The sequence below is a fragment of the Ornithodoros turicata genome, chromosome 1 (assembly GCF_037126465.1).
Source record: "Ornithodoros turicata isolate Travis chromosome 1, ASM3712646v1, whole genome shotgun sequence".
NCBI classification, from domain to species: domain Eukaryota; kingdom Metazoa; phylum Arthropoda; class Arachnida; order Ixodida; family Argasidae; genus Ornithodoros; species Ornithodoros turicata.
The window spans coordinates 124,905,430-124,916,958 of NC_088201.1; the positions used below are offsets into that span (position 1 = coordinate 124,905,430).

Here is an 11,529-nt window from a genome sequence, read left to right on the forward strand (position 1 = left end):
CTTTGATGAGTTGCTCCTTCACAGAGAACAAAAGACGCTTAAGCCACAAGTTCGAAATTCATGTTAGAGGATTGACAATCATCTACATTATAACAGAAACGCCCGGCACTGTGCAAAACGGAGTTTCCTGTAACGGTGAAGTCAGTCAAAACAAACAGCATGCAGTATGACATAGACCCAGTACGGCATTATTAAGCCAAAACTCTGACGCTCTCGCCCTGCCGTTACTCTCATAACTTCCACTACAAAAAACATAAAAAATAATAATAAATAGAAAATACATGAACATAATAATAATAAAAAAGAACACTAAGCAGGCCGCGGATCGAACCACGACCCTCGGAAGCTATAACCAAAATCGTCATCAGTGGGCCAACACCGCCCGTTGCTGTCACCTTCAGGAATGAAGATACAGACGCTTCGCAGGCCACACTGAGCTTGTCAACACTTCTTTTGTCGTGGGAACAACATTGGAGCGGCCCACAGTTGCGCACAAAGTTGCAAAGCGTAAGAGACAACTTCAGCTTTCATGTTTGACATGGGCATTTTCTGCAGAACGCATTGTTTTGGCCAAGTACGAGAAAAATAGCACACCAATGCATTTTGCCACGAAGCCAACACGGCGAAAATAAGTCCTCCAGGAACAAAACTGTGACGTTCTTGCGCATCCATTCCACTCGCACGCCATCGAAGGGCCTCACACAACAACACCCATGTGTTGGCATTTCTTTCTAAAGCTCAGGGTCAACAGATATTCTAACAAAACCAGATGGGATGCATTGCTTCAATGGAGGGTAGCGAGTACGCCGGTCATGCCAACTTTAAGTAGCTGTGTCCCCCACTTCTGGGAATGTTTAGGGAAGTTATTATCAGTGTGTGCAATATAATTACGTGAACATGCACTGTCGTGTTGTCAGATGTTCCTAAACCGAACGGAAATTGGTGATAAACAAAAAGTATGCTTCTAAAATTTTCTCAAATACGTTAACACAAACGAATTCATCGAACAGCGACATCTTAATAATTAATATGACAAGAGATAACGCTTCAAAATTCCTGTTCCACCCGTGGGCGCATAATGTACCAACCATGCTCTCAAAATTATTTCTAACTCAAGAAATGAGGTCAAAAGCAGTTACTAAATCTAAATAAGCAGAGAAAAGTTCAACTGACGCGTAAAGGTAACTTCCCTGCTACACACCGATGCAACGCGGAGAAGCCAGTTTGACTGTTTCCGAATTTTGGCATTTCGGCCAAGTTTGCCATGCAGGGTGTAGAACTTTCGCCTTTTCGAAGATGTGGAACTTTCGCCTTTTCGCGATAAAGATTGTTTCCGAGCTTCTAATTTCGCGTAGATCTGTGCGTTGATATCTACGCTCCTTATCTGTGTCCCTTACCTGTTTTGTTGACGGTTTCCCTTCTAGAGAGAACTGTGGGCGGGGTTTGTTGGTTTAAAAGAGGCGCTCAGTTTCCGACCGGGGTCTTCAGATTGTTCCATTCAAGGCTGGGGCTGCCTTTTGGTGTTCGCCGTGCGGTTGGGTGCGGATACCTGGCTTCCGTTGAAAGGTATGAGAATAAACTGAGTCTGGCCGACTTGGTCTGTGTGGTGCATTTGGTACTCCGGTAGCGAGCGTGTGGTGCGGCCCTGGGAGTGGAAATTGCCGGCCCTGGGCGGGCCGTGAGGCGATTCCCACAAGGGGAACCGCAGACGATTGAGTGACTCTGAAACTTCTTCTAAATGTTGAATCTAGAGGTACCCTACAACGCATATCCACGGGAATATTACAGTGCATCATACATTACCAGAGATATTAAGCGATGAAATCGTTTCCTGCGTGAAAATCCCCATACCTCCCATGTATTCACGGTCCGAATTGCGGGATGTCTGGGGAACCAAATGTATTTCATGTATAGTGATATTTTTCGTTTGTATAAGCTTAGAAGAGATGTCTGAACGTGTATCCTCGGGAATATTACGATACCTTGGATAGAACAGCTGCTACAGCACTTTTCTATTGTCTTGGCGCCAAGTTTCACTCAATGGTCGCGAGAGGGCGCAAGGCGTCGCTGTCCACGAAAGCTGGGAATGGCAATTAGGAGAATTGGCTGGGCCCCGAAAAGCAGGACCAGTAAACTGTGCTCAAAGCACTTTCGCGCCGAGGATCTGGACAGATCTTCGCCACTTCGAGTACGTCTTCGCAAGGGTGCTGTGCCGCAGATATTTCCGTGGAGTGAGGTAAACAACAGGACTGAAGAACGTGTTACTTTAGTTGCTCTTCAGACTAATGGGTGCCCAATATCAACCAGAATGAACTGCGTAGCGAAGCAGGCCCAAGCATGGAAGGTGGAAGCAGCCTTGCGTCCGGAGTGTCTGGAAACATATCCGTAAGTCGTTGCTTTTTTGTTGTTGTTTTTTTTTGCTTTTCTTAATCCCTCCCACCCATCAACAGTCCCTTCACTTCATCCATCAACAGTCCCCCGGCCTCTTCTCCAGCCGCTGGCAACGTAATCTGCTCCTTTCCTGCGGAGTGTGTTAACCATAGTGCCGGAGCCCACCTGCGATCCCCACTTCACCCCGATGTCACTCCAGGGGTGTCTGACTGTGTGAACGTGGTTTCTTCACCAAGGACTTTTTCTTCTTCGCGTGGTGCGTCTCCTCAAGTACGCTCTTCTACTCCAGCCGGGGCACAGAGGAGAGCTGGCCGTCGCTACGCTATGACAACACGTAAGCAGTCTAGACAACGCAGGTCTGGCCGGACACAATGGCTTGTAGAGAACAATGAACGTCATTCAGTGGCCTTCTTGAAAGCGCGTCAACTTTTGGTTAGGAAAGCTAGATTCCTGTCGAATTTTACTTTTTATACAGATTGTATATCTCAACGTATAGCTCCCAAAGGTTTATCACTGTCCATCACGCCGTCTTTTAAGTTCCATTCCCCTTTGAGCTCTACGAAGTGGGCTACCGCTCTCAATAATGCGTCGCTTCAACGAATTAAAATTCTCAGACAGGAAAGTTCTTACGTCTTGAAAGATATTGATAACCAGCTCAAACAGCTTGCGAACCAACTCTCTCATCATGAAGTTCTTAACCTCTCAGAATTCACTGCCAATAAGCTGAAGAAAATTCACGAAATCAAAACAAAAAAATCGAAATGCGATAATCTTATTCTATCTCCATTTTAGCGCATGGCAATTGTGACGTCATAAATTCTGAACCATCTTCCACGGAGGCTGGCCATAACACTGTCTTTAATCTTTCTGATGTGACCCTCGACCAGGCTGAACTTAGTGTTCTCTCAAAAGGTCTCAGTTTTGTACCAACGGAGCGTAATATTGATGAATTTGAAATTTTGCACGATCTGCACAACTTAGGTAGGATAATGCACCTGAAAACCTTCTTTCACGATAAACCTAGCTGAGATGCTGAGCCCTTCCGAAACCCTCTATCAGGACGCCGGACTCCTCTAAAATTAGCCCCCTCACTGATAATTACTTCAAGGCCGTTCACAAGGATATCAAGACTAATTTTTCGAAATCTATTGTACACACTGATAACTTGTCTAATTGTGAGAAAGTAGCGCTGCGAAATCTTAAAGGCTCTAATGACATTATCATCGGACCAGCGGACAAGGGTGGCGGTATAGTGGTTCTCAATACATCCGACTACATCACAGAAGCGGACAGGCAGTTGAGTGACCGCTCGTTCTACAGAGCTATCCATCAGGATCCAACCCCTTCCTTTTGCCTTCTTATTAATAAGAACATTGATGGACTCGTCACTAGTAAACTTATCTTGCCCCATATTTCCAAATTCTTGCGACCTAAGAACGTCACACCAGGTAATTTGTATCTTTTGATCAAAGTTCATAAGCCCAATAACCCCGGGAGACCCATTATTTCAGGAATAAACACACCGACAAAGAAATTAGCCTTAGTTGTTGACCACTGCGTCAAACACATCCCACCCCTTCTCCCATCCTTTGTCAGGGACACAAACGATTTTCTTTCCAAGGCTAACGCTGTCCGTGACCATTTCAGTAACCACGCTGACATTTTGTTGGCAACAATGGATGTCGTTTCGCTATACACTAACATTCCCAATGACGAAGGTCTCTCTGCTGTTGAACACTTCCTTAATTCTCACCCTTCCGATATTCTTCCCATGCCCGCTATCATTCCCCTTTTAGAACTAGTTCTTAGCTGTAATAACTTCGTATTCAACGATCGACACTTCGTCCAAATTCATGGCTGCCATGGGCTTCCGGGTCTCGCCTAATTATGCCAGTTTATTCATGGGTCGCTTTGAAAACTCAGCCCTTAATTCTTTCCCCCAAGCCACTTTTATATCTCAGGTTCATCGACGATATTTTTGTGCTCTGGTCTGGTGATGAGGCATTTCTACAGTCATTTTTTGATCACTTCAATTCTCTGCATAGCAAAATTAAAGTTACCTTAATTAAAGTAAAAGTTAAGTTAAGTGAAAGTAAGGTCATCCACCAACTTCCTTGATGTGACAGTGCCATGTAAATCTGGTAGGCTGACCACTGAACTATACAAGAAACCAACGGACAAGCGCCAATATCTCCACTATGAAAGCTATCATCCTAATCACCAGAAAAGAAGTATTCCATATGGTCAGTTCTTGCGCCTGAAACGAATCTGCTGAGATGAGACTGATTTTGTAAAACATGCTCAGCAAATGGTATTTGATTTCCAGAAAAGAAATTACCTATTTGAACTCATCCATGACTCGTTTGCCAAATCATCTAGCCTGTCCAGGGAGTCCTTACTCACCCCGAAACGCAAAGAAGACTTAAGTAATGTAGTTTTATCCACCACATATCATAAATCACTTGTCAATACCAATTCCATTCTTATACGCCACCTCAATATATTACATGCTGACGAGCAATTAAAGTTAATTTTTGTGACTCCCCCATTACCCAAGCAGCACAATGTACTGAAAGTCGGGTGCAACAGGGGTGGGCGGTATGTGTCTTATCAATGTTCTTTAGTTTCACGAGTTTGTTCAAGGCCTTCCACCTACCCGTCCACCCCTATTGCACTCGACTTTCAGTACATTTTGCTGCTTGGGTAGTAGCATTCCGTAGATCCAAAAATTTGCGTGACATCCTCACGTCATCATGCATGATGAAGCGCTGTGGTAGTACACATTATCCCTGTGGTAGTACACGGTGCCAGACCTGTAAATTTATCGCGCCGTCCACCATTGCCCGTAGTACTTTGGGTGACTTCTTTTTGAAGATTCGTCATTCACTCCACTGTAATTTACCCAATATTTGTTACTTGATATTTTGCTGCAAGTGCAATTCACAATACATCGTGAAACCTCCAACACAATGAGAAAAAGATTTTGCGGCCATAAATTTGATATCCTAAATGCCCGCCAAACTCCTGTCGCCATTCATTTCAATCAACCTAATCACGATTTTGAAACTGATTTGAAAATTATATTGCTAGAATCTGGGTTCCGCACCGACATTAAACGTAAGAATAGAGAGTCCTACTTAATTTCTCAATTCAAGTGTCTCACACCAAGTGGTCTGAATCTTAGTCCTGGCTCGTTATATCCGCTTATGTAAATTTAATAGTTATATGTCTATATTTATTTGTACACAAGTCTTGAATCTTCGCTTCAGTCATCGTCTGGCTCTCAGTCAGATAATCCGTAGCCTTCCCTTTTGTCCATTCTGGGCCACTCGTTTCCCATACTCCTGACCCCTCCTCCGCGAAACTGGGTTGGCGAGCCTTTTTGTTCACAATAACACCTTTTACTGTTCTTAAACTGTTAGAGGTCACTTATCCGTCTGCCCAGCAATTCATTGTACACAGACATGAGGCACCATATCTCCTTTCCCCTTCCCTTTCTTTGTACAGCATTGTGTTTAGTTGTGTACATGTCTATACCATATATACTTATGTGTGTCACCACTTCACTTTGTACCTGAGGAAGCGTGGACCTCCACGCGAAAGCTTGTACCAATTAAACTTAAAAAAAACCTTCAGTGTCGGTTTGTGTATTTTGTTATGTGATCTACAGGACTTGACTCCCCTCTACGTATACGCTTCCCTCCTTTCTGTAAGGCTGCAGTCACACTGGTTAAACATAAAACACCAAACACGAACATTTCCTCAAACATGTTTGACGAAAATGCCTGACAAACATCCCCCATACATGTATGGCTCAACAGCTGTGGTCACACTGCGAAAACGCCGTCAGAACGTGTTCAAAGACACGCGTGTATAACCAGTGTGACCGTGCCGTGATACAAAAGTGTGCTTCGGTTGTGTTTGAAAGCTTGTTTTCAAACACTTGAACGTGTATTTGGACACTGTCGAAAAACAGCTCATGGGATTTTGGAGAAATCAAATAAATTTCTTGATATTAATCAAAGAATATGTTGCTTTTTACGTGTTTGAGTGTCAACAACATTGGGCATCATTGAAAATGGCGAGTTCTTTCGGTGTGGAGCTTCGCCGACCTCCTCCGATCTGTCGACTTTGGTGGGCGATTAGCGTGAAATACATTTCGCAGAAGGTGAGTACCTGTTTACTATCAGTGCTTCAACTCATCGAGCTAAGTTTTGCGCCGCAAGAACAGCACGACGCCGATATCGGCGTCACCGGGTTATCGTGAAATCATGATCGGCGCAGTTTTGTGCGTCTTGTTTGTTTGTGCTGTTCTCGCGCCGCAAAACTTGTCTGCTATGTATGAATTGCCCAAATGTTAGTACAATGCAATGGTTGTTTTTCTCGTCAAGTGGATAACGCTTGTGTTTGGCGTTTGCTTTCGAGGAGTGAAATGTCGACGCAAAAGGCCCGGAGACGGCAGCGATCAGTCTACGCTTCGCTCGACGCCCGTTTCATAAACTGGTGTTACTCGCAGCCGGAATCCCGAAAGCCACAAGAAACTCGAACCCGGACACGAATTTCACGCCAACGACAGTGGAATAGGTATGAGGAGAATGTGCACTCCATTATCAATTTTAACATGTATGTGCGGTTCTGCTGCTAATGTAATGTGCGTCCAAAAAAGCAAATTATGCATGTCAGTTGCTGCTAGCACCATGACATCTAAATTTGTTTTTGTTTCTTTGAATTATTCCTTTGTGGTAATTTGTCAAGGTGCTCAGAGCGCTCTGCTGATTTCACCTTATAGTGAAATGTTTCCCAAGAGTTTCCCTGAAACCTTGCATAGTTAGCACCTGTCATACCCTGCACATTGACTGAGTTTTTAAATCCTTGGTAGCACCCTATATTGTCCGCTATATAAGCAGGTCGATATACATTACATAGGATACTTAGAAATTTGGATAAAGTATGGCTAATTATTGCTGTATGTGGATCACTTGCACATAGCGACATTGTTTGCACTACACATCATAGTGCACCCCGGAACGACACTAGGGCATGTGTTTTACTAATTCCCAATGATTAGGAAGCAAAATGCAGGTACTTGCACTCAGCACATGCAGAATTATCACAATAACATAGCTACAGAACAGTCAAGTATGTCAATTTTCTGCTTTAAATGCACATTCGTTGAAGGGGGACTGCACTTTGTGCATATAATTTTTAACATGATCCGTTAAACCATTAGAAAGAATCCTGCAAGTTCAAAAGAATTAGCTAGTCACTATGTACAGTGCCCGGAAACCTATGGTGTAGACATGATTCTGAGGAATCTTTATCATTAGAGCTGCCCCATTTATCGCTCCTAAGGCACTTGGCACCTTGGTGCTGATTCTGCGCACACGGAAAGAAAGTGTAAAAAAGCCAGAGCAATTAAAAATGTATTTAAGCTATACTGCAGTATAGAAGCTTTTGCGTAGCTTCAAACTGCATGAATATGTAACTTTTCGATAAAAATTCTGCACATGAAAATTCACATTCCCTATTGGTAGTTCGAATGCAAATTGGAAGTTCGCATGTGTGCACACTAAGGTATTCGTTATTTGTCATTGCAGCATGCCACAATAGCCAAACTCTGCTTTTCAAAACTGCACGTATGCACATATGCATTTCTACATGGGACAGCGTGGCACATCATACCTCTCTTTCTCTGTGGCGAGATGAGGAGCCCTCTGCCATCAGTTTCTTTTTTTTAGCTTGTGCTATATTATTACGCATGATCTGGTATGGGAAGGGATCCATTATTGGGGGGTGGGTGGTGTGACACAAAGAGCCACATTGGGTGAAGCCACTGGCTGTCACTGTCCATTTTGTTCTGAACTGGCGTGCTAAATTTAAACTCTGTCAATATGCATTTGTGCTGTAGTGCTGTTACATTAGAGAATTGTAACCATTTAGCTGGTATTTTCATCATTTTATGTGCCCTCTTTATGCCCTTCTGTAGGCAACATAACGTATTGGCACAAGTGAGGAGCTGAATGAGTCACCACAATACACCAAGTAGCTGTTCTTCCAGCGACAGCTGCAGTACGGCAGCAATCAACACTGAAAAGCGAAACAAGCTCCAGTGAAAACACAAAGTGCCGATCAAGAGCCTCGGTCAGAGTGTCAGTAAGGAGTGCTCGCATCATTGTCTCCTGTGTATTTCTCCCATTTCGTTATAAGCTACCAGTGCTTGTTTGTGTTGCACATGTTTAAGCCAGTGTAGTCACACAAGTATATCCAATGTTTATTTAATACTATATTGTACACAGTATTTATTAGTACTCATTCCTAATATACACAATATTTATCAAAGCGCATTGTTTTAAATTACGTAATGTAATGTAGGATGTCATTTCGTTCTTACACTCTCGGACTGTTTATTGTCTGAACACGAGATTCATGCAAAATAATTTCAACGTTAATCTGGCTGTTATCAATTCTGAGCTCTGTCAACATCTTGCTGACTGTCACAGTTGTTGTGCTGACATTTACTCAGCCTTCGTGTTGAGGAAAGAAAGAAATTGGGGCAAAACCTTTCTTCTTGAACAAGTGGAAGTTGCAAGTAGGGATAATTGTGTTATGTGTTCTCATTTCCTTCGCTATTGAAGTTTCTTGCTTCAAAATGTATTGGTATTGATTAAAATATTTTTGTTTAAGAATCTGTCGTCGTGTGCATTGCGTTCATCATGGGATAATCAATCAATCAAATGTTTATTGACCACCTGTTTAAAAAACAGAATACAACATAAGACTGTGAAGGAGCTTGGTCAGGAGGAGGTGCAGCTTGCTGCTGCAGATGCACAAGCAGTTAATGTCCTAGCTGCAGCTCCAGCGGTGCAGCTCGACAAATGATAACGGCACACAAGAAGCTTCAAGCCTTATTTAGCAATGGATGGCTCTCTTATGGGGAGCTGTCTACAGACTGAGTCATCCCGCTCCCCAAACAAAGTTGACCACTTATTGAAGAAGCAGGGGAATGTCATCCATTGCGGTCTCTCCGTAATAAACTGCGACACGTTACTGCATGCGATATGGACTAATGCTCTGAAGGCAAACAATGTGACAACCGAGCTTGTTTCTACAAACCAGTTCTACTCACTGGCATGGAATGTATTTCGTTAAATTAACAGGACTTAAAGGTGTGCTTAAAGGTGACGTAACAAGTATCCCACCGAAAATGCTGCTCAGGTCATGACGTCAATCTGTGGCACGTGCAGCAAGGTAGGCTAGCCAACCATGTAAATCTGGACTGAGTTTACATTACATGGGTGACCATTTTCACATACAATGCACACTAGAGCTTGTATCGGCTAACTATATCATACAGTCAGAGCGTTGCAACGAAATTATTGTGCGTTTGGGTCAGGTTTGTGCCATTCTAGTTTCTAGTTATAGTTCTAGTTCTTCTATTTCTCAAATGGGAACAAAAATAGAAATTTGTGGTGTAAGAAAAATTAGGGACAGCAAGCACCTTTACTTTTCCATTGTTTTATGGTTTGGTGGTTATGTGTACCCAAATTTTGCAGTCTGGATATGGTGCTATTGCAATGCCTGGATTCCCATTCCATCATGTGTTATCTCTTTTCTTTCATCACTCGTGAACTGTATCATTCCTGTTTTTGTTGTTTGTCGTCCCCTGTATCTCTCCTTTGGTGTTTCATTGTTTGCGACCTGTATGATATATGTACTGCAGGCAGCTCTCATTCAGCTCAAACGCTGAGCTTCAGACTGCTTCAGACAATCCCACCTGATGACAGAGACAAACTTAGGAGTAGATATGTTTCGGTGGTCTTTGGCGCATATTTTGAGTCCTACATTGCCGCACTTGTGCAACAACGTATTTATCTACAATCTTACGCAATCAATGTGCGTATGTGACACGTAGCCCACGTATGAGCACCAGTTGCGATTCAAACGCGATTATTTCTTGCACGAAATCATGCTTAAAAACACAGGCGCATTCTCATATTTTGCTGCTCGGTAAATATCCTAGCAGTAGACGCCGTAGACGAACGAAGTACTCCGCTGCTTCCAAAATTAAGCGTCTCGATTTGTACTGTGTTCACGGTGTGATGCGTTTTTGTTTTTTCTGGTGGTGTTGACGTTCTCGGAGCCGCACAAACAAACAACATCGACGATAAAAATGCGCAATATTTTACGACGAATGAATATATCGGCAGCGTAGGCAGTCACCCGCCGCCATGCTCCATTGGCCGTCGTCGTCCCCGATTGGTTACTGAGTAGATGACGAGTCGTGATGTCAGGATGTCAGTGTATAAGCGGCCCCGTATGACCAGTATGACCAGCTATCGTGTGTTGTGTTTGCTGTTCATGTTGAAAGTGTCATTCTGTCAAACAAGACAAGCATCAAACACTGTTGCGAGGCATGTTTTGTATCGTCAATGTGACCAGTCGATTATACATAAACAAAACATGTTTGCATGCACGTTGTTAAACGTGTTTTGAGCGTTTGTATAACCAGTGTGATTGCAGCCTAAGGCTTGTCCAACTGTGCCTTGTTTGAAGCATGCAAGCTTTTGGCCATTCAAACCTGCTGTTTTCCCCCACCCAATTTTGAGCTGTTTCACACAGAAATATGTGACAATGGAACACGTTGGCACTGTTTGCATCATGGAAAATGATCTGCATGGGTGATTTTTCAAATGAAAGATATGCGGTGCAGGAAGAGCCAACTGATCAAGATATGAACGAACCAAACCCGTCAAGAGAGAATCCCTCCTTCGCCACAGATGAGGGCTCCACCGTAAGTGCCCCAGTGTACGCTGCATGCTCAGCCTACATGTATGTGATAAAACAAAACCCTTCCTATCATTTCCATGCTTGCAGGGCAGCACTGGGCTCAGCTGTGACTATATATCAGTGAACCCTTTCAAAGACATTGTAAGCAAACAGCTGGCATAATTTCTTTGCACACAGTGAGTCTGTATTTTGTTGCATGTGTATGTGGGCAGGTTACATTTCCGCATAGCCATGATGCAGCTTCATCTTGGGACCAGGAATACCCAGCATCTACCTCAGCTTATGTGGCAACTACATCGGTGTGTCCCATCTTTTCTTTTTTTGAGTAGAAGGGGCTAAATAATTTTATGG

At 43.4% G+C, this 11,529-nt stretch overlaps 1 long non-coding RNA gene across 1 annotated transcript; it reads left to right on the top strand.

The window, feature by feature from the left end:
- Nucleotides 1–6,427: 6,427 nt before the first annotated feature.
- On the top strand, nt 6,428–9,191 carry LOC135368659 (uncharacterized). Its single transcript, XR_010414843.1, has 3 exons — nt 6,428–6,559; nt 6,817–6,975; nt 8,378–9,191. It is a non-coding gene; the product is annotated as an uncharacterized LOC135368659 (long non-coding RNA).
- Nucleotides 9,192–11,529: the final 2,338 nt, after the last annotated feature.